Source organism: Macrotis lagotis, chromosome X, assembly GCF_037893015.1.
Source record: "Macrotis lagotis isolate mMagLag1 chromosome X, bilby.v1.9.chrom.fasta, whole genome shotgun sequence".
Taxonomy (NCBI): Eukaryota; Metazoa; Chordata; class Mammalia; order Peramelemorphia; family Peramelidae; genus Macrotis; species Macrotis lagotis.
Genome location: NC_133666.1, coordinates 266,119,920 through 266,144,833, shown reverse-complemented (window position 1 = coordinate 266,144,833; position 24,914 = coordinate 266,119,920).

Sequence of the window (24,914 nt, the reverse complement as noted above, 5' to 3'; positions counted from 1 at the left end):
TTTCAACCTTATCTTGGTATAGGGCATGAAATATTGGTCTATGTCTGGGTTTTGCTACAGTATTTTCCAGTTTCCCCAGCAGTTTTTGTCAAATAGTGAGTTCTTTCATTTGATTTGTGCCCTAGTACATGCTCAATTTTGATGAAGGTGCCATGTATTATCAAAAAAAGGTATATTCTTTTCTATCCCCATTAAGTTTTCTCCAGAGGTTTATCATATCTAAGCTTTCTAAGATTTCATTCACCTTCTTAACTACTTCTTATTTATTTTGTCTTTATTAATGTCTATTTCTCCTTGTAATTCACTCATTATGTGCATGCATGTTTAGTAATGACATCGTTTCATTACCAATGGTGCCTTTTAAGAACATATAATTTCCTTCTTTATCCCTTTTAATGAGATTGATTTTTGCTTTTACTTTGCCCCAGATTTTTAACTTCTGCTGAAGCATAATATATTTTGCTATAACCTTTTACCTTTACCCTCTGTGTATCTTTCTGCTTCAAATGTGCTTCTTATAAACAACATATTGTAGGATTCTGGTTTTTAATTCATTCTGCTATCTGCTTCTGTTTTATAGGACAGTTCATCCCATTCATATTTATAGTTAAGATTACTAATTCTGCATTTCCCTTCATGTTATCTTTCTCCATTTGTATTTATCTCTTTCCTTTTCTCTTATTCCTCCTCATCAAAATTTTGCTACCTTTCCCCTTTGATTTTTCTTTTAGAAATTTATTTTCACTTAAACCTTTCCTTCTCTTTTATCAGTTCCTTCTTCCCTTATCTTTCCCATTCCTAGTTGGCCCCTTCTCTGTAGATTGTTATATTTTTAAACGCAAGTGGGAATATATCTTATTCCCTCACTGAGCTAAATGTACTAGAATTTACTCAACATTCACATTCTCCCTCCTTTCCCTCTAAAATTATAAATCTTTGTGCCTCTTCCATTGGTGCTCTAATATTATTAATCAGGTATCTTTAATCACAGTTAGATTATTTGATTGCTTGATAAGCTTCTATTGTTTTAAGATATCACAGATTGTTTATTTAATTGCTTGATAAGCAGCATTGACTCAAATTGCATAAAATTATAATTATAATAATTTTTTACCTTATCCCTTTTTCATTTATCTTTTGGGTACATGCAATCCTCCTCACAATCCAAAGTATCATCCAAAACTATATCATTTCTTGAACTATTTGTGCCCCTCCCCCAAGTCTGCTTTCTTTCACACTTTACAAACCCCTCCCCACCCAGGATACTTGACACTTCCTTAAGTGAACCAAGGCCTATTGTCTATCTTACTCCCAACCCCACCCACCCCATGACACTGATCTAATTAACTGTAAGAATCTTGAAGATCTCCAAGTACCAGAGGCTCTGGAGGTCTAACTGAGAACTTTGCAAGTGATCTGAGAACTTTGCAAATGATTGCAAGTAACAGAGACACTGTCCCAGGTCCTTCCAGTTTATGATGCCTTCATTAGACAAGGTACTTAGTACCTTGTGATTAAAGTGAGTCAAAGTGTAATGAGACTATTAAGTTAAAGTTAACACCTCTGATTTTTTTTCAGGGCTTTTTTTTTTTCAGTTATAATGATGTGATCTTGGATCTCTTCAACCTAGAGACAAGACCCAATTATACACATATCCTTTAGGTTCATTCTCTTCAATTGCATTCTACACTCTAATTTTCCTTAGAGAAGTAAAGTTCTAAAGAATTAGAATTGTTGTATTTCCCCTTTTAGGGACCACATTTGTTTAAAACAATTTTGTTTTTTCAGTCTCTTTTTTCACTTACCTTTTTTATGTAACTCTTCAGTTATATATTTGGTGATTGAATTCTCTGTTCAATTCTGGTCTTTGTGTCAGGAAACTCTGAAAGTCCTGTATTTCATTGAAAATACATCTTTTTCCATGTCAGTATATGCTGAATTTTGCAGGGTAGTACATTCTGGGTTGCTCTCCAAAAATTGCTATTCCAGTTCTTCTAATCCTTCAGTGTTGAGGGTGATAGGCCTTGTGTTATTCTGATTGTGTTCCCTTTGTATTTGAATTGTTTTCTTTTTTGTTGCTTGCAATATTCTCTCTTTTATTTTAGGATTCTGGAATTTGTCTATTACAGCCCTTGGAGTTTTTATCCTGGGGTCTCTTTCTGGAGGGGTTCTATGGATTCTTTCAGTTGTGATATTGTTATCTTGTTCTAGTATATTTTCCCCTATAATTTCCTGCAGGATGTTCTCCAGGTTCTTTCTTGGTTTAGGCTTTCTAGAAGTCCAATGTTTTGCAGATTGTCACTTCTGGATCTGTTTTCCAGTTCATTCATTTTTTCAGCCTTTTTAATTTTGATTGATGGAAACTTGTAGTCTTGTAGATTCATTGGCTTCTAACTGTTCAATTATAACTTTTAGGATTTTGTTTTCTTCAATTTTCTTGTGTTTCCTTTGTTAGTTGGTTATTTTTTTACTTTTAATGGAGTTGATTTCTTTGGTCAACTTGTCACAATTTTCCTGCATGACTTTTATTTCTTTTTTCCAATTTTCTTTTTTCTCTCTTCTTTGGTTTAAAATTCTTTTTTAAGCTCTTTGATGAACTTTTGTATTTTAGTCCACTTTATAGACTGTTTTGATACTTCTGTCAGTGATTTTTCACAGTTGTCTTCTTCAGACGTGGCATTGCTGTCATTTTTATCTGTGAAGTTTTTTTCTATAGTGAGTTCTCTTTTAGCTTTTTTGTTCATTTTTGTTGCTGTAGTTCTGCTTCTGGGGTATATGGAGTATAGATCCAAACTTTTATTTTGCTGGGACTGGGTTTCTGATCACTGGTTTGTTGTTGGCCAAGATATTGTCTATGCAGTCCAGACTTTGCCTTTGCCGAGGTATGTTTCCTTCTTTATGTCTAGGTTATGACTTAACAGAAGATTGTTCCTGACCCAGTGCTGTCTTTTACCCTGGTGCTCTCAGGGTTCAGACTTTATTTGGGGTTGAGATCCTCCCTTCTGGCTTGCTATCTAACTCCTGGGACCTCTGTTATTATTAAGCTGTAAGGACCTGGATTGTACTGTGGTTAAAAGCCTTTTGGTGGCTTTCCCCATTCTCCTGCCTCTTGGACTTTACTCCCCCTTTTCCCTCAAAGAGACCTTCAATGAAGATCCTCATGATATCTACAGTTGAAAAGTTCTTTTAATCTTCTCTTTTTAATGGTGGGATCTGTAGTGTGAATGTCAGAGTAGAGGTTTTATTTATCTTTGGTAAGGAAAGGCTCAGGGAGCAGGTTAGCTTGGTGCCACTATCTTGGCTGTGCCCTGAAAGTCCCACATGTTGAGCTCTTCTTCCAGAAGCTAGAATCTATTATTTCTTTTGTCCCTTCTCAAATTTGTTAGCCAATACCAGACAGTTTTGATGCCTGCTACTTTATAATGTGGTTTTAGATTTGGTATGGGTATGACACCTTCCTTTGCATTTTTAAAATTAATTCTGCTAATATTGTTTCTCCATATGTATTGTTACTACTTTTTTCCTCTGTAAAATAACTTTTGATAATTTGGTTAGTAAGGCACTGAATAAATAATTTCATTTTGGTAAAATTTTCATTTTTAACAGTAGTTCAGTCTAACCATAAGCAATTGTTTCCATCTGATTTTGCTTGTGTGAAAAAGTGTTTTATAGTTGTGTTCATATTGTTTCTGGGTTTGACTTGGGTGGTAGATTCCCAAATATTTTATGTTGTCTATAATTATTTTAAATGGAATTTCTCTTTCTATTTCTTGCTGCTGGGCTTAGTTATATATATATGTTGATGATTTATGTGGGTTTATTTTACAATCTACATTTTCCATTCTACATTCCATTTAACATTCTAAAGTTAATTGTTTTAAGTAGCTTTTTAGTTGATTTTCTAGGGTTCTCTAAATATACCATCTTATCATCTGCATAGAATGAGAATTTTGTTTCCACATTACCTATTCTAATTCCTTCAATTTTTGTTTCTTTTCTTATCATTAAAGCTAACATTTCTAAAAAAGTATTGAATAGTAGGGGTGATAACTGGCAACCTGGTTAATCTCTGATTTTATTAGGAATGCCTTTAGTTTGTCCCTATTACATATATATTGCTTGCTGATTATTTTAGATAGATTCTATTTATCATTTTAAGGAAAACTTCATTTATTTCCATACTTTATAGTTTTTTCTTTAAATAGTAATGGATGATTTTTTCCATGATTTTTTAGCATCTTTTGAGATATATGATTTTTGTTAATTTTGTTATTGATATGGCCAATTATGCTGATTGTTTTTCTAATATTGACCCATCCCTGCATACCTGATATAAATCCTACCTGATCATAATGTTTTTTTCTAGTAATAATTTGCTGTAATCTCTTTGCTAAAATTATCTTAAAATTTTTACATCAATATTCATTAGCAAGATTGGTCTATAATTTTCTTTGTATTGGCTCTTCCTGATTCAGGCATCAGCACCATATTGGGTCATAAAAGGAATTTGGTAGTACTCCTTCACTATTTTTTTCAAGTAGTTTAAATAGAATTGAAATTAATTGTTCTTTAAATGTTTAGTATAATTCATTTTCAAATTCATCTGGCCCTGGAAATTTTTTACTTAGGTAGTTCATTTGTAGCTTGTTCTATTTCTTTTTCTGAAATGGGTTTATTTAAGTATTTTATTTCCTCTTCTGTCAGTCTGCTATAGTTTTATAAATGTATAGTTTTTTTAAATATTCATCTTTTTTTAAGATTTATTGATATGCAGTTGGGCAAATGAGCTCTGAATTATTACTTTAATTTCCTTCTCATTGGTAGTGATTTCACTCTCTTCACTTCGCCATTTCAGGTTTATCTATTTTTTTTTTCATAAATGCAACTCATGGTTTTAATAGTTTTCTTACTTTCAATTTTATCTATTTCTACTTTGATTTTCAGAATTTTCTAATTTGGTATTTAATTGGTGATTTTTAAAATTTGCTTTTGTGCTAGCTTTTTTAGTTGCATGCCCATTTCATTGATCTCTTAATCTCTAATTAATTAATGCAAGCATTTAGAGAGATATAAAATTTTCTCTAATATCTGCTTTGACCATATCCCTCAACTTTTGGTATAATGTTTCATCACTACCTTTTTTTATTATTTCTTTGATTTGTTGCTTGATCCATTCATTATTTATGTTGGTATTGTTTCAAATTCATTTTTAGTTTATCTTTCCATGACTCCTTGTGAATTTAATTTTTATTGCATCAAGATCTGAAAAGGATGCATTTAACATTTTTCTCTTTTTGCATTTGATTGAGGTTTTCATGCTCTAAGACATAATCAATTTTTAAATGTCTTTGCACTTGTACTGTGGAAAAGAAACTATATTCTCCTCTATCCTTATTCAATTTTCTCCAGAGGTCTATAATATCTAACTTTTCTAAAATTCTCTTCACTTCCTTAACTTTCTTCTTGTTTATTTTGTGATTAGATTCATCTAATTCTGAGAGACAGAGGTTGAAGTCTCTCACCAATAGGTTTGCTGATTATGTCTTCCTCTAATTCCTTTAACCTCTTCTTTAAGAATTTGAATGCTATACTTCTTGGGGTGTATATGTTTAATATTATAATTAATTACTTCACTGCCTATGGTACCTTTTAGGAAGATGTAGTTACCTTCCTTTTCCCTTTTAATTTGGTCTGTTTTTGCTTTTGCTTTGTCTGAGATAAGGATTGCTGTTCCCCCTTTTTTTATTTCTGCTGAAGCCTAATATATTCTGTTCCAAGCTTTTACCTTTACCCTGTATATAACTTTTTGCTGTAGGTTAGCTCATTAGTGCTGTGGATAGGAACACTAGTCTTGGAGTCAGGAGGGCAGGAGTTTGAATCTGGTCTCAGACAACTGACTCTTAATAGCTGTGTGACCTTGGACAAGCTATTTAACTCTGATAGTCTCTCATCCAGGGCCATCTCCAGTTATCTTGATTCATATCTGACCACTGGATGCAGATTTCTCCAGAAGAAAAACTGAGTCTGGTGGCTTAGAATAGCCTCATATCACTCAAATCCAAATCATGTACTTGTCATGGCATCACCTCCCTGATGTTATGGTCTTCTCACGAATATAGGACAAACATCAGCTTTCTGCTTCAAATGTGTTTCTTGTGAATAAAATATTATAGGATTCTGTTTTTTTTTATCCACTCCCCTATCCACTTCTACTTTATGGAAGAGTTCATCCCATTTCTATTCACAATTATTATTACTAATTCTGTATTTCCCCTCCATCCTATCTTCTTCCTGTTTGTACTTTTCTCTCTCCTTTTCCCTTATTTCTCCTTACTAGTGTTTTGGTTTTGACCACTGCCTTCCTCAGTTTTCTCTCTATTTTATCAATCTTTCTCCCTTTTCTTTTCCCTTTCCCCTTTTATTCCTTTTTAAAGTTTAAAATTTTACTTTTCCCTTCCCTTTTGTCATCCCTTTCTTCCCTTTTCTCCCCCCTTTCTCCCCTGGTTCTCTGCAGGGTAGAGTAAAGTTCTAAACTCAGTTGGGAATGAATGTTAGTCCCTCTTTGAACTAAATCTGTTGACAGTAAGATTAACTCAGTGCTCCCTTCCCACTACTATATTAGGTCCTTTCTGCCTCTTCATGAGGTGTTATTTAGCCCACATCTTCTTATCTCAGCATAGTACTTTTTCTTTTCTCATGTCCTAATTGTTTTACAGCTGTCTTGTACTCACTCCCTCTATCAACATATACTCCTTTTAACTGTTCTGAGAGAAGTACAGTTCTCAGGAACCATAAGCATCCTCATAATCAATTTATACTTACATACTCTTTTCAAGAACAATCCTTCCAATTGTTTCAAAATAAACACAACCCTCAAGAACTATGAGTTTGATCACATCACAGTCAATTGATTCCCACATCTTCTGAATATACTCCTTTCAACTCTCCTAATAGAGATGTAGAGTCTTATTGACTAATATTCCCTCCTCCTCTCTTCTTTTTATCTTTTTATGCTTCTCTTGAGTTTTGCATTTGAAGATCAAATTTTCTGTTCAGTTCTGGTCTTTTCATCAGGTGAGCTTGAAAGTCCTCTATTTCATTGAAAGTTTATCTTTTCCCCTGAAAAAAATGCTGAATTTTGCAAGGTAGCTAATTCTTGGTTGTGATCCAATGTTCTTTGTTCTCTGGAATATCATATTCCAGATACTCTTATCCTTTAATGTTGAAGCTGATAAGTCCTGTCTAATTCTGATTGTGGTTCCTTGGTATTTAAATTTCTTCTTTTTTAGTTGCTTGCAGTATTTTCTCCTTTAACTGAGAATTCTGAAATTTAGTTACAATATTCCTTGGAATTTTTATTTTGGGAGTCTCTTTCTGGAAGTGATCAATGGATTCTTTCAAAGACTATTTTATTTTCTTGTTCTAGGATATTAGGGTAGTTTCCCATGATAATTTCCTAGAAGATACTGTCCAGTCTCATTTTCTGATTTTGACTTGCAGGTAGACCAATAATTCACAAATTATTTTTTCTGTATCTATTGCTGAGGTATTTTTTTCTAAGAGATATTTTACATTTTCTTTTTTTTCCAGTCTTTTGGTTTTGTTTGCTATAGTCATTCATTCATTATAATAATTCATTTCTATTTATCCAATTAGGGATTTTTTTGGTTAAAATTTATGTTTCCTTTCCCAGTTGGTTACTTTTATTTTGGATGTGTTTTTTTTCCCTTTTCCAATTGGTCAATTTTATTTTACAGCTGGTCAATTTTACTTTTAAAATTGTTTTCTTCAGTTAATTTTTCATGATTCTCATTTCTTTTCTCCATTTCTCCATTCCATTCTCCAATCAGAGGCAGTATGGTATAGGAAATACCATTTTTCTTCTTCTCCTCTGATTTGGTTTTAAAATCCTTTTTGAGCTCTTCTAAGAGACTTTTTGAACTTTGAATTCATCAATCCCTTTGATGCCTTCACATGTAAGCATTTTGTCACTTCTTTCCTCTTCTGAGTTGGAATTTTTTTTATCCCTATCAGAATAGTACATGTCAATATTTAGCACTTTTAAAATTCTGATCCTGTTGGTAAAGGATGTATTGTCCCAAGCTTTTGTTTCTGTTGTTGTTGGGGGCCAGGGGTCTGGTCCCTGGCTTTCTGCTCTGGCATTTCTGGTATTTGCAGTTTGCTTCCCACACTAAGGTAGCCCAATGCTGCACTAATGTTCCAGGGTTTGAAATCTTACTTTTTGATGTATAGTTGTGGCCCTCACTGCTGGCCCACTGAGCCCTAGGACCTGAACTATATTATGGCTAAAAGTCTTTTGCTGGCTTCCCAGAGCTCCTGCCTACATACTTCCAGATGTCCTGCCTATATACTCCCAGATCTCCTGCCTATATACTCCCCCTTTACCCATGAAACAGATCTTTTCCTTAAGTTCTTATAAAATATCTTACTGAAAAGTTGTCTCTCTGTCTTTTTGGTGAGTTTTGTCCCTTTATAATATATTTAGAGGCTTTATTTGATATTTTGGTTAAAACTCCAGGAGCTTCCTAGCTTTGTGTCACCATCTTGGCTCTGCATTGGAAGTCCCTTGATAACTATATTTCAATACAATTTGTTTTCTGGGTAATTCTATGTATTGTATTCTATGTCTTTAAAAACATCATTTATTCTATGTCTTTAAAACATAGATCACTAAACTGGTAAATTCCAAGATATACACACAAAAAAGATTAAGAACTAGACTAGAAGGTCAGTTAGATCTGGAGTCAGGGCCCAGTCAAGACAACTAGGGTTTTCTACATGGATTGAATTTCAAGGGTGTTGATAGTACCATGCTTCCTTCTCCCAACCTCATAAAACCTTACCCACAAGAATCTGTTCACTCCTTCCAGTGGTAGAATTTATTGTAGGGAAGCTTCCTTCCATTAGTGGACACATTCCTGGACCTTAGCCTTTCTCTGACCTCCTTCCCATTCTGGTCCTATTCTGCTAGGAACTTGCTGCTCAAATCTTGGGCCTTTTAAAAAAATGATTCTCATTTAGTATGTAGGAAACTTTTGTTCACATAACTATCAGAATGAGGTCATGAGCTGAGGCATGCCAACAGTGTGCCTTTGCTTAATTTTCTCTCCTTTTGACCAAGAGCTCTTTAGAGTAAAATGATAGGTCCAGGAAATTGGGATAGGATTCTGGGCTCATTATTCTTTCAGGGTCTATTAGGTACAGGAGATTTAGATGTCTCAAGATATGCTTCATCCTCACCCACTGTCTACTGCAGCCAGAGTAAGGTCCTAGCCCTTTCTCCTTGTCATAGTAAGCATAAAATTTCTTAGATACATTTTTTTTCTGAAATCTAGCCTTATTTTTGGCTGTACAAACAAACAACTTTATATTTTGTTGATGTGTTTATAGATGAATTTAAATGAAACTGAGCTGAGGAAATTGAGAGCTGACCCTAGTTTCTCCTTTTCTCTAAACCTCCTTTAAGCACTAGTGTCTTTTGCTAAGTACTTTCAGTTATGTTTAACTTTGTGTGACTCCATTTAGGGATTTCTTGGCAAAGATACCAGAGTGGTTTGCCATTTCCTTCTCCAACTCAATTTACAAATGAGGAAACTGAAGCAAATGGTTAAGAGACTTGTCCAGGGTCACACAGCTACTAAGTATCTGAGTCTAGATTTGACCCCCAAAAGATGAGCCTTTCCTTTCTGCAGGTGTGGCACATCCACTGTACCACCTAGCTGCCTATTAGTGCCTAGTGTCTTATTGCTCTTTATATTCCTATGCCAGTGAAAACTCAAAGACATTTGATATTAATCATCTAAGCATGTTGTTTGACTATCCTTTAATGTGATTTGTGAAAGTAAAGTTTTTATTGTAATTTAAGAGAGTTCAAGCATCCCATTCATTGCTTCCTTGGACTGATATATCATGGACCAGGTATACTGTATTCCTTTCATAGTTTTTGGTATTCCAAATAAATCAGAGGCAGTATGGTATAGGAAATATAGTCAGGCTTGGAGGTAGGAAGACCTATGCTTGAGTCTCTCAGGAACTTATTAATGGGTTGACCTTGGTCAAGTCACTTATCTTTTCTGAGTCCTTAGCTTTCTCCTCTATAAATAAAGAAATTGGATAAAATCAACTCTAAGACCCATTTCAACTTTCACTGAATATTCCTGTGATCCTATGGGCAGGGGATCATAACTCTTGGGAGGACAGCTGAAGATAGTGTAACTATGGCTTCAGGAAACTATTTTTAGGAGCTATTTTAAGTTATAAAGAACAGGTCTGTTTTCTGTTTTATTGCCCAGACAGAAAGCTGAGCTTGCACAGATCCTTTCTCTCCTCTAGTGCTGCCTTCACTCTGGTTCAAGACTTCATCACTTCATTTCAAGATTATTACAATAACCTTCACTTTCTAGTCAGCTGTCAAAGTGATCTTTCTAAAGCCCATGTCTGACTATATAACTCCCTATTCAATAAACCCCATTGATTCCCTATCATCTCTACGATCAAATGCAAAATCTTTTAAAGTTATTCATAATCTTCCCCCTTCCCACCTTTCCCATCTTCTTGCACTTTATTCTCCTCCATATGCTTATAATCCAGAAACAATCGTTATCTCCCACAGAAGTTAATCTCCTATCTTTCTGAATATACCTAAAATCCTCTCCCTTATCTCTGTCCCTCAGTTCAATCCTCAACTTCTGTAAGGGGTCTTTTATAACACTCTCTCCCCAATAAGTGCCTGTACTTTCCCTCTGAGATTTATTCTGAATATATATCTTGTTTGTATGAAGTTATTCACAAATTCTTTCCCCCCCCAGAGTGTAAACTCTGAAGTTTAGAACTATTTTAGCCTTTTTTTTTACATTCTCACTTAGTAGCATCTATGTATGATAATCACTTAATAAATCCTTCCTTCTCTTCTCTTCTCTTCTTTCCTTCCTCTACACTCATGGATTCACAATGAAGCCCCTCCGATTCATTGCATTCTGCTTCCTAAGGATGGTACCAGTTTCCTCATGTGCTAGTTATTAGAGCAGAGATTTACTGTTCTGTTGTTGCAGTTGATGTTCAGTTGGTTTTCAGTTGTACTTGATTTCTCCTATTTGTTGTTTTCTTGGCAAAGATACTAGAGCAGTTTTCCATTTCCATCTTGAGTTCAATTTACATATGGGGAAACTCAGGTAAATAGGGTTAAGTGACTTACCCAAGATCACACAGCTTAGTAAATGTCTGAGGCCAAATTTGAACTCAGGAAGATGAGTCTTCCTGTCTGTAGACCTGGCCATTCCATCTATGGAGCCACTTTTCTGCTTGCCCTGCTCTACCAATTCTCCAATTTTATGACAATTGTTTAGCTGCAATAATGATTCCAAGAGCCATTTATTAAGTGATAGATTAACAAATGTAAGTTTTCATTGTGTACAAGACTGAACTCTGATCATATGTGGTCAGCCTTCATGGTTGGTTGACTGTGGAATTTGGTTGTCAGCCCACTCTTAGAATAATTAGGGAGAATATGGGTTTCAAGAGGGCACAATAAAATCACATTGGAGTATTTCATAGGCAAAAATGGGAGGAAATGGTGTTGGGAAAAGATTTTATGGTTACTCTGTGTATAGGATACTATAGGATCCAAATAAGTACATCTCCAGAATTGGGGAAATAAGTTAAAACTTGGCATCCTCTAAAAGAGAAGTACCTAGGAGAAGGCAATGTAGAGTGGATTGGCAATTTGCAAACAAAACAAAACAAGCAAAACAAACACACTTCACACCCCCTCCCCACTCAAGAGATGATTAAGACCTGGGTACTTCTCATATCTCAGCAAGGGACTTTAAACACTCCCTGTAAAGAAAGGTATTATAGTAAAACTAATGTAAAATAAAAACTGTCTCTGTTTTTTTCAATAACCTTTATGTTTCTTTATATAATACTAAAGTTTTCTCTGTGAATCATAGAAAGTTAGAGGTAAACCTTAGGGTCCAGTGGTTTTAAACCTCTCATAAGACAGATGAGAAGTTTGCTCAAAGTTACACAGCACGTCAATGGCAGATACAGTTATTGAACAAACCCTATGACTTCTGTCCTGTGGTGATTTCTTTTACCATAATTTGACAAATGTTTACCAAATGTTTCCTGTGCACTCTGAGTGGAAGTGTTACAAGAGGAAATATTGCTGCTCAAATCTTGGGCCTTTTTAAAAAATGATTCTCATTTAATATGTAGGAAACTTTTGTTCACATAACCATCAGAATGAGGTCATGAGCTGAGACATGCCAACAGTGTACCTTTGCTTAATTTTCTCTCCTTTTGACCAAGAGCTCTTTAGAGTAAAATGATAGGTCCAGGAAATTGGGATAGGATTCTGGGCTCATTATTCTTTCAGGGTCTATTAGGTACAGGAGATTTAGAATAGGGCAGGGTGCTCCAGGGGACCTGCAGAGACCATCCTTTTTGAGATTGTGCTAGAAGTGAGTTTTGCTGGAACTCAAATAATAAGTTATGAATAATCGAGAAAGGAGAGAGGCAGAGAGAGAGAGAGAGAGAGAGAGAGAGAGAGAGAGACAGAGACAGAGAGACAGAGAGACAGAGAGACAGAGAGACAGAGAGACAGAGACTCACAGGACTCTCAGGGAGGTCCCAAACCATACTTTTTAGCATCTTCTTGAAGATGAGAAAAGGAAGATATGCTAGACCACGGTTTTCAGGGGGCCTCTGGTTATGTAGAAACATATACTACTGTTAATTAAACAAACAAACAAGAAAACCATGGAGAAATTTTGTCTTTTAGGTCTCTAATCAAAGATCTGGACCTGGAAGAAACTTTGGAGGTCACTCTAATCTAACCCTCTCATATTACTGAAGAAAAACCAAAGTCCAGAGGATTAACTGGCTTCCTCAGTTTATACTGGGAGATCCCAAATTTGAACTCAGATTGATGGCTTCACATTTAACACTCTTTGTATAGTGTCACACTGATCTCTCAATCAGAAAAGTACCCTGTCCTTGAATGGGCAGACACATAACTTTCAAGGCTATTTCTGTTGTTTGATTTTGAATAACAACTGTTCCTCAGAACTGGCCAAAATAAAGGAGTCTGGCCTAGAGGATCTCCATTGTTTCACTTTGATTTGTTGGTAGAAAAGTCACCAATGAAATAGTGAATTCATCAAAATTTAAGTCCTTGTAGAACTAGTCAGGTGTCACAATAAACAGTGTTGGACTTGGAATCAGGAAGACCTGAGTTCAAATCCTGCTTCAGACAGTTATAGCTATGTGATCCTGGACAAGGCACTTAACCTCTGTATGTCTCAGTTTCTCATCTATAAAATGTAGTTAATAGCAATACCTAACTCCTAGAACTTGAGAATAATATGAGATAATATTTGTAAAGTACTTTGCAAACCTCAAAGTACTATATAGATGCTTATTATGATTATTACTACTATTACAGCTATCCATTCCACATTATGGGGGTTAGGAGTGCAACATCTTTACTATCTGGAAAATCTGCATTACACTTTTGACTATCCCTTCTTACTAGAGAAGTCTGAATTATTATAATATTAAAATATAAAATATGATGCTATTATACAATGCTAAATATATGCATGTATATATATATATAATTTTTGAGTTCCTAATTTTTTTCTGTCTCATCTGCTGACCTTTGAGTCTTTTCTGCAGCTTCCACAAAACTCTCCCAAAATTCCCATTTAATTTCTGATGCCAATTTGCAATATATTAAAACTGTGCTTGATATATTGAAACTGCAATGAGGAAAGTTGTAATGTAAAATGTATAACAATACTTAATTAGTAGGACAATTAGATGGTGCAGTGAATAAAGTATTGGGTCTGGAATCAGGAAAACTCCTCTTTGTGAATTCAAATCTAGCCACATATATTTACTAGTTATGTGACCCTGGACAAGTCACTTAATTCTGTTTGCCTCAGTTTTTTCTTCTGTGAAATGTGCTGGAGAAGGAAAGAAAAAAGTACTCTAGTATATTTACCAAGAAAACTCAAATGTGATCACAGAGTCAGATACAACTGAAAAAAAAAAAACCCTAACAACAAAAAGTAATATTATTAACTATCTGAAGTCCTTCTTGATAATTTTCTTCTGAAGGATCCTACACATTTCAGATGACTGTGACAACTATGATGATAAATGCTTCCTGTGCAAGGTGAATAACATATATCTACGTGTATATATATATATATATGTGTGTGTGTGTGTGTGTGTGTGTGTGTGTGTGTGTGTGTGTGTGTGTAAGAGAAGACTGGATTTTAGGACATTGAATTCATTTTTTATCTTAATAGTATTTTTTTCTAATTACATATAAATAGGGTTTTCAACTTTCATCCTTGTAAACTTTTGAGTTCCAAATTTTTCTTTCTCTCCCTTCCCTCCCCCTTTTCCAAGACAGCAAACAATCTGATATAGGTTTTATATATATATATGCATATATATATGTATAATAAATAATGTTAATGAAATATCTATATTAGTCATAATGTAAAAGAAAAATCAAGGGGCTGCTAGGTGGCATAGTGGATAAAGCACCGGCCCTGGAGTCAGGAGTACCTGGGTTCAAATCTGGTCTCAGACACTTCATAAATACCTAGCTGTGTGGCCTTGGGCAAGCCACTTAACCCAATTTGCCTTGCAAAAACCTAAAAAAAATCAGAACAAAAGGGAAAAACACAAGAAATAAAAAGCAAAAAAAAATTTTAAAGTAAAAATAGTATGCTTCCATCTTCATTCAGACTCCATAGCTCATTCTTTGCATGTGAATGACATTTTCCATCATGTGTCTTAGAATTGACTTTGATCACTGTGTAGCTGAGAAGAGTTAAGTTTATCCCAGTTGATCATTACACAATGTTATCATTACTGTGTACAATGATCTCTTGGTGCTGCTCACTTAACTCAGTATCAGTTCATGTAAGTCTTTGCAGGTTTTTCTGAAATCAGCCTGATCATCATGTCTTATAGAACAATAGTATTCCATTACATTCATCTATTCCTCAACTGATGAGCATTCTCTCAATTTTCAATTCAATTTCTACCACAAAGAGACCTGCTATAAATAAAAAAAAAATTGCACAACTGACTTCTAATCCTGAGATTGCTACTAGCTAGCTATGTGATTTTGATTTGGTCATTGGTAGACCTGAATTTTGTTCTCTGTTTGGCTACTCTGTGACCTTGGGTAGATGACTTAACTGCTGTGGTCTTTAGTTTTTTTACATATAAAAGGACTGATATTATCTAAGATCCCTATTAGCTAGCTCTGTCATTCCATGACCAGTCTATAGACACCAACAATAATGAATGTGTTTGAAACCCATCTTTGCCATACTCCTTTTGTGAAGTGGTACAAGTTATTTCAACCCTTTGAGCTTTAGTTTTCTGCTCTGTTAAAATTAGAGGATTGGACTAGAAGACTTCAAGATCCCTTCAAACTTAAAAAAAAGCAAAACCAAAAAAATTACCCTAAGATCAAAGGTCTTACTTTGAAAAAAGCTAAGTTTCTTGTGGGGAAAACAAAATCTTATAAAATTAGACTATAGCCTTGTGGTCCTTGGTTAAGCAAACATTTTAATTTTTATAGCTTTACCCAATTTTCTTTTCCATTTCTTTCACCTGAATAGGGAAGACTCATCAGAAAGACAGACTAGGAACCAAATGGAAAGCATCACTGATGAGCTTGAACTTGCATGGTATAGCAGTGTCCTGATTGCATCAGACCTCCTAGTTAGAAATTCTACAAAGAGGGAAATGATTTCTGATTTCTCAGTGATGGAAAATGAAAGGACTTGGCGATGCATGAAGGCTCCAGTGCCGTCATAAACCACTTGAATTTCTTTTCTACAGTAGTGGTTCTCTTCATACATTTTTGAAGGGATTATTTCCTGTGCCTCGCAGCAGAGTGGCTCTTCTCTTCACTTATTCTGCTTATAAGCTTTGTAAAATGATATAGTTTCCTGAGGAGGTTTATTTCCAAACTGTGCCCATCTAGGGTAGGGGTGGAAAGCAGGGAAGGACTCAGTTTGCCAAGATCCCAAGGGTCTCACATTACTTTCTTAAAAAGCAAGAGAATGATAGTTTTTATTTTCTCAAAGAGATATATTATCCATGGAGAGCAAAGTTCCTTGCCTACATATATTTCATTTTTCATTCTACAGCTTCTCTTCCTGACCTTAATACACACTCATTTACCACCCACAAAGTGAAAGAGGATTATAAACTGGCTGAGTGGTATGAACTATGCATAACATGGATTAAAATCCAGACTCTACCATTGATTAGCTATGATCTTATATGTCACTCAAACTTTTATGAATACTTTTTTAATTTGTAAAATGTGAATAATCAGGATATGTGAATTTGTCCAACTGACATGTAAAATAATTTTTAATTGCTTGAGATAGTCACTCTACTACAGAAAGTCTCCCTCTTTGACCTGGAAATCCCATTGGTGATCACTGACCCTAAGGAGATCAAAGACAGAAAGGAAAGTCCCATAGTTATCAAAATACTCAAAGGAGATTGTTTTGAGCATAGCAAAACAGACAAGCAAAAAACCTAGAAATGTAGGGAGTTCTCAGAGATTGAGTAATGGTTGGACAAACTAATATATTGATGTGATTAATTAATGTGACAATGATATGTCAGGAAAATGCAACTGAAGAATTCAGAGAAAAATGCTAAAAATTATATTAATTGATGCAAGGTGATACAATAATTATAATTATATAAATGAAAAGAACACAAAAACAAAAGCTGCAAGTTGTGCAATTATAATGATTTATTGGTCCTTGAGAAGAGCATGCACCTTTTTTTGCTTAGGGAGTTGGGGCATTATAGATGCTGGATATCATACATATATCAGGTTCATTTTTATACCTTTCCTAAATATTCCAATATAATAAGTCTAGATGTAAATGAGAGTAGGGAGAGGGTAGAAAACAATGTCTGTAATTATTTCTTTGAAGTCAATTGTCTGATACTTATTGGAGAAATAAGGGGCATGAATCATTTCCAATTGCACCTAATTCAAAGCTCAATTACCTTATACTTTGGATTTCTATATAGTATATAGAAACCTAACACTAATATCATAGGCTCAGAGAATGCGATTCCAATTCACTCCTTTAACAGATGAGGCAACTGAGACCCACAAGTTTATACAGGTAGTAAAAGAAAGAAATGGGATTTGAATTCAAGGTTCTCTGATGCCAAACTCAGCCCTCTTTCTGCTTCCTCCCCCGAGTCTTAACTACATCCCAAGGTCACAAGATCACGAGACTTAAAGTTAGAAGGAGCTTTAGGGTTTTTGAGTGCAAAATATTTGTTTTACAGATACAGTAACAGAGGCCTAGAGAGGAACAACACTCAGTCAATAAGTGTGAAAACTAGGAAATGAACCTAGGCCCCCCCGACTCTAAATACAATATTCTTTCCATGTCTCTGATGCTTCCTCCCCTCCAATGTTTCACCATTGGATGCTAAATGCAGCAACATAAGTATTGGAAGTAGTTTTGTTGGTGAAGCTGAGCACCAAAATTGGGTCAAGGAATTACTGACATTCAATTTACTATACATGTTATGGAAGGATTGGTTGACTGGTTCTTATTATTTGGGTGATGGCTGTACCAAGTTTCACAGATGCGAGTAGTCATTGAAGAAACTGAGCAGTGACTTGCCAGGAGCACATAGCTAGGAAGTGTCTAAGTTGGGATGGTATCAGGAAAAGCCTCATGTAGAAGCCAGACTGAACTGAGCTTTGAAGGTAACTAGGAATTTTAAGAGACAGAGATGAAGAAGGGGGAAACTTCTAGGAATGTGTGAGGCCAGTTTGAAAACACTATAAACTTCATGAAGGAAACTAAGATGTGGAAAAAATGGATGATAAGTTAAAGTCAAGTTAGGAAGGACTTTGATAGCAAAAAGAGGAATTTGTATTTGTTCTTAGAGATAATAGGGAGTCTTTGGAATTTAATAAGAAGGGGAATGATATGGTCAGATCTCCATATTAGAATTATCACTGGCAGCTCTGAAGAGGGTGAATTGAAGCAGAGAAAATCTTGAGGTAGGGAAACCAATTAAAGTTTGATATTAGTGATGCCTATGTTTGTCCCTCATTTTCAAAGAATACCATGACATCAAGGAGGTGGTGCCATGACAAAAACATGAATTGAATTTGATTGAGGGGAGCTGTGTTAGGTGCCAGTCTCACCTTTTCCTCCAGAGTCATCTGGTTCCAGTGACCAGATATGAATCAGGATGACTGGAGATGACCCTGGATGTGAGGCAACCAAGGTTAAATGACTTGCCCAAGGTCACACAGCTAGTAAGATTCAAGTGTCTGAAGCCAGATTTGAACTCCTGTCCTCCTGACTTCCTGACTCCAAGACCTGACTCTATCCTCTGCACCACCTGCCCAATGGCTATAAAGATATGTGTTATGTGAAAAATTGAACCCAGTAAGGATATGACATGGCTTCTTTGGCCTCCTGAGATGTGTGCCTTTGACTTCTATTTGCACATCAACATATATCACAACATCTATGGACAAAGACATAATCTAAGCGTATTACTTTGTGTGTGTGTGTGTGTGTGTGTGTGTGTGTGTGTGTGTGTGTGTGTGTGTTCGGGGGGGTTGTCTTTGTCTCCTATTTCTGGGTCTTTCATTTTGAGAAGCAGCCTTTTAATTGATCATAATGTTGTTTTGTGGGATAGTCCCTTGGTTCTCTGCTTTATGCTCTTTGACACTGGCAAAATTCTTTCTACCTTCTATGGGATAGAACCTCATTAGAAATATGTCAGGAATACTGCCAGGCAAATAAACACTTACCAAATGCATTTCAGACAGATTTCTTTTACTAATGGGGATATAGAAGTTCTCTCAAATGTAGTTTTTGCATTCTCTGTTTACTAGTCATGGCAATATTTTCTAAAATTATAGGGGAAATGGGGAGGAGCCAAGATGGTGGCAGGAGAAGAGCCTGTCCTAAGGTGCTCTCTTCAAAATATTTCAAAAATCTTAAAATTATGACTCTAACTAAATGTTCGAGAGACAGAACCCACAGAAAGATCCAGTGAGGCAATTCTTCAGCACAAGGTAACCTGGAAAATAGTGGAAAAACTGTTCCACAGGGTTAGAGGGGGAGCTGCCAGAGTAAAGAAACTTCAGCTTCCTGGGAACAGCCCCAGGGCACCTGGGAGCTGAGGCTCCCAGCAGCAGAAGCAGTTTCCTAACCTGCATCCCAAGGAGAACCAAGCACAACTTGGAAGAACAGCAGGGAGACCTCTGAAAGAATGAATGCGAAGCCCAGGTCCTGAGTGAGGTCCTATCACTCAGCACATTTGGCTGGCAGCCCAGATCCAGGAAATGGAAGCAGGCCCACAGAGCCAGCAAGCAGGAACCTCTAGGCAGCTGTGCCCTGAGTGCTCAGCCCACCGAAAGTAAGGGAGTGGAGGGAGACTTTCAAGGTCTGTCCTCTGTCCCTGGAACAGGACTCTGGGGCGCTAACCACATTCAGATCCTGATCACAGTCTAGCCCCACCAATAGAACAGGGACCTCCCCTCTTTAGTCCCATGGCATAGGGGTGTGCTTGTGGTCATTCATAGACCAGAGCAGTTAGAGCCACACACACACTACGGTCCTTGTGGGGGTGTCCCAATAAAACTCAAAAGCTCAGGAAGCACCTGAAAACCAGGCACAGGCTGGGGAAATGAGTAAACAGGAAAAAAATGGAATTGAACCACTGACAAATACTTTGGTTATGCTACCAAGGAGCATCAAAATACTCAATCTGAAGATGAGGAAGCAGAAGCTTCTGCATATAAAGACTCCAAGAAAAAATGAAGTTTGGCTCAGGCTATGATAGAGCTCAAAAAACATTTTGAAAATCAAGTAAGGGAGATAGAAGAAAAATTGGGAAAAGAAATGGGAAAGATGCAGAAAAAAACATGAAAATGAAGTCAGCAGCTTAGTCAGGGTGATCCAAAAAATGCTGAAGAAAATAACATGTTAAAAACCAGGTCAAATGGTCAAATGGATAAAATAGTTCAAAAAATTATTGAGGAGAAGAATGCTTTAAAAAGCTGAATTGGCCAGCTGGAAAAGGAGATAAGAAAATTCTCTGAGGAAAACAAATCCTTCAGATGTAGAATGGAACTAAAGGAAGCTGATGACTTTACAAGAAATCAAGACACAATTCTTTAGCACCAAAAGAATGAAAAATTAGAAGAAAATGTGAAACATCTCATTGAAAAACCAACTGATCTGGAAAACAGATTCAGGAAAGATAATTTAAAAATTATTGGGGTACCTGAAAATCATGATCAGGAAAAGAGCCTTGACCTCATTTTAAAAGTATTCCTACAGGAAAATTGCCCTGATATCCCAGAAGCAGAGGGAAAAATAGAAATTGAGAGAATCCATTGATCTTCCCCAGAAAGAGATAAAAAAACAACACCCAGAAATATTATAGCCAAATTCCAGAACTCCCAAGTCAAATAGAAAATATTACAAGTAGCCAGAAGGATATAATTCAAATATTGTGGAGCTGCAGTCAGGATCACAGGACTTAGAAGCAACTATATATTAAGGGCTTGTAGTACTTGGAATATAATATTCTGGAAGGCAAAAGAGCTTGGAATACAACGAAGAATCAACTACCCAGGAAAAGTGAACATCCTCTTCCAGGGGAAAGATGGACTTTCAATGAAACAGGGGAATTTCAGATGTTCCTGTTGAAATGACCAGAGCAGAAAAGAAAATTTCACCTTCAAGTACAGGACTCAGGTGAAGCATAGAGAATGGAGGAGAAGGGTAGATCATGAGGGATTTAATAATAATGAACTGCATGTATTCCTGATGGAGAAATGATACTGACAGTACTCCTATGAATCTTCTCATTTAACAGAGCAGGTAGAAGGAGCTTTTATGGATGAAGCACAGGAGAGAGCTGAATTTGAAGATATAATATATTGTAAAAATGGAGTCAGTGGCTAAAAAGGAAATGTACTGGGAATAAGAGAAATGAGAGGTAGAATAGGCTAAGAAGTTTCATATAAAAATATATTGAATTAGGATCTAGGCTCTTTTTTTCCTATTTCTACTTACTTATCTAGAAAGCAATCAGTGTGGAAAATTTGGGCAAGGATTTAAGTAGGCAGGAAAGCTAAGTTCTAATCAAAGACAGTAAAGACAGTCTAAGTTTAGGTGAATGGGTTGATTCCTGCTCATTGTGTTTAATTAGACAGGTCTGGGAAAATGTGAATTCTCCCTTTTGTAAGATGGGTAATATAGAAATATAAGTCTCTCTGACCAAGATTTGGCTGTCAGTGTCACATATCTTAAGATCCTCATTAGAATAAATCCATCTCTCATTACAATTTTCATTTTCTCATTAATCATTAATCAATTACAATTGCCACTTTCAGGAACATCCTCTCTTCCTAGGGAATATAAATTGTGAGCCCATCACCTCAAAAGATGGTCAAATGACTATTTCTTTTATTAATAAAATGTTAGCATTATTAATAAAATGATTAATTACCCAGAAACTATCCTAAGAACTCTTTCAGCATCACACTCTTTTAGCTATCTCATTTAATCCCATGGCTTCAACTACTGTCCTCATGCAAATTGCTCTCAAAAATCTCTATCTCCATTCCTGATCTTTCTCTTCTTAATGTTTTCCTATCCAACCTTTAAAGTCCAACCTATAACTTGAAATATTCTTTGGTGACTTTTGTCAATAACAATCTTCTCTGTGACTGCACAAAGACTGATTTTTGCAACTCTGTCATGTACTTGTCATGTAACATTATGTATTATAGTATTTGTGTCTTCTCCTAATGCAATATAGCCTCTAAGAGGATAAGGTGCTTATGGCTTGTCTTTGTTTTGTATTTCCTCTAACACCTCACTAAATGTTTAGTAAACGTTTGCTACTGCTTGTTGCTGAAATGCATACCTGCTTTTTCATTGAATATTTAACCTGTTACTAGAAATTTTCAGAAGGCTGCTAAGCAAGAGTCCTAAAATGACATGAAATTAAATGAGGGTATGGAGATCATGAAATACAATTCTAACACTGAGAAATAATTTCTTTATTCCAATATGCCCATTACCACTATTACTATTTAATATAGTATTAGAAATGTTAGTTTTAGATATAAGAGAAGAAAAAAAATTATTGAAAGAATTAGAATTGGCAATGAGGAAGCAAAACTTTCACTCTTTGTAAATGATATAATGGTATACTTAGAAAAATTACTTGAAACAATTAAAAAAATTCATCAAAGTAGTAGGATCTAAAATATAAATCATTCTATATATGAACAACAAAGCCCAGGGGCAAGAGTTAGTAAGAAAAATTCCTCTTAAAGTAACTATAGGCAACATTAGATAGTTGGGAGTCTACCTCCCAAGACAAATCCAGAAACTGCATAATTACAATGATCTTTTCACAGAAATAAAGTCAGACCTATACAAATGGAAATTTTTCATTTGCTCATGTTTAGGCTGAGTTAATATAATAAAAATGACAATTTGCTCTAAATTAAATTTCTTTTTTAGTGCCATACTAATCAAACTACCAAATAACTATTTTACTCAGCTAGAAAAATTAGTAAAAAAATTCATCTGCAGCAATGAAAGGTCAAGAATATCAAGGAAACTGATGAAAAAAATATAAAGGAAGGTGACCTTCCTCTACAAGATGTAAAACTTTATAATTTATAATATGAAATAGTAGCCATTAAAACTGTTACTAAGAAATAGAGTAATGAATCAGTAGCTTAGGATAGGTTCAAAAGAAAGAGTAGTAAAACGACTAAGGTAATCTACTCTTTGACACATCCAAAGACATTACATTTTGCATCAGGAATATGTTATGTGATGAAAATTATTGGGAAAAACTGGAAAATAGTATGGCAAAAACTAGGCATAAGCCCTCATCTCACACACTATATAAGGTCAAAATGAGTACAGGATTTAGACATAAAGGGCAATATCATAGACCAGTCAACAAATCAAGAGATATTCTATCTATCAGACCTCTGGAAAGGGAGAAATTTATGACCAAAAAAGAAATAGAATACATTGCAAAATGGATGACTTTGACTATATTAAATTAAAAACATTTTTTGCACTAATTAAAACAAATGCTACCAAGTTTAGAAGGAAAACAGAAAGCTGGGAAACAACTTTCATAGCTAGAGGCTCTGATAAATATTTCATTTCTAAAATATATAATTGAATCAAATTTATAAGGTTACAAGTCATTCTCCAATTGATAAATGTCAAAGGATATGAACAGGCAGTTTTCAAATGAAGAAATTAAAGTTATATAAATTCATATGAAAAATGTTTCAAATCATTTTTTATTAGAGAAATACAAATCAAAACCATTATGAAATGCCATCGCACACCTATCACATTAGCTAAGATGACAAAAACGGGAAAACGATCAATGTCGGAGAGGCTGTGGGAGGATTGGGACATCACACATCACTGTTGGTGAAATTGTGAACAGATTCAACCATTCTGGAGAGAAATATGGAACTATGGCCAAAGAGCAATAAAACTGATCATTCCCCTTTACCTACCAATTCTAATACTAGGCCTATATCCAGAAGAAATCATAAAACAATGTCAAAAATCCCACATGTTCCAAAAGTATTCATAGCATTCCTTTATGTAGTGGCAAAGACATGGAAATTGAGAGGATGCCCATCAATTGGGAAATGACTGAGCAAGTTATGGTAAAATGTTATAAAATCCTATTGTTCTAAGAAACTATGAATGGTCAGATTCTAGAGAAGCCTGGAATGAATTACAGAAACTGATGCTGAGTGAAAGGAGCAGAACCAAGAGACTATTGCATTCATTACCAAAAACATTATGAGTTGATTAATCTTCATGGATTCAACTCCTCTCAGTTCAGAGAGGTAGCACAACCCTGGGAGACCTGTTATGGACAATGCTGTCGACATTCAGAGGAAGAAAAACAAAACAAACTAAAACAAAAGAAAATTAAAAAAAACCCAAACCCTACACAATCTGAATGAACACCGTTCACTTTTTTAAATTTCTCTTGTGTTTTTTTCCTTCCTATCTCAAGGTTTTCTTTCTTTTCCCTTAGTCCTAATTCCTCATTCAAAAAATGGCTAATTTCAAAACATGTTAAACACAAATGGATATACTATGTTCACCAGATTGTTCATTACTGAGGGGGAGGGAGGTAGGAAGTGAAGGTGGAAAGAAATTATTTAATTTATAAATATGCACATACATGTGGATGAATATTGAAAAACTTCATAACATGTAATTGGAAAAAATAAAATATTAATTGGGGAAGAAAAACATTTCCTTGTTCCAAACTCTGATATTGTGTGACTGAAGGCTTCTGTCATGAGCTTGTAACAGTAACTTGCAAGCTGCTAATTAATTAATTAATTTCTTTTGTACTGGAAACTTTTATAGCAATGGATTTTGGGCTCTGGCAAATAACTTCTGAATTTTCTGTCATTCTTTGTCCTCTATGGCCTGTCTTTGAAAATTAATTTCAGAGAACTGGCCACAATGTTTATGAGTGAAATGTGTACCCTGTTACTTGGCACACATTTCTAGGGTCCTATTTCAATTTTCCCTCATGTTTTAGTTTGCATGAAGCCAAGGAACTGGTTGAGGTTGTTATGAATTGACCAGTTGTTTTACAGGCGAGGACTGGCATTCCTTGGCTTGGTTGCTTGCTCTCTGTGAAGGAGAGGGCAAAGCCCGGAGCTCTGGCTTCTGGCTGACACCAAGCATCTTGGGTTCCCAGCTGTGGTTTGTGGTCTTCACATGAAGCTTCCTTAGCAGTTCTGAAAAGAA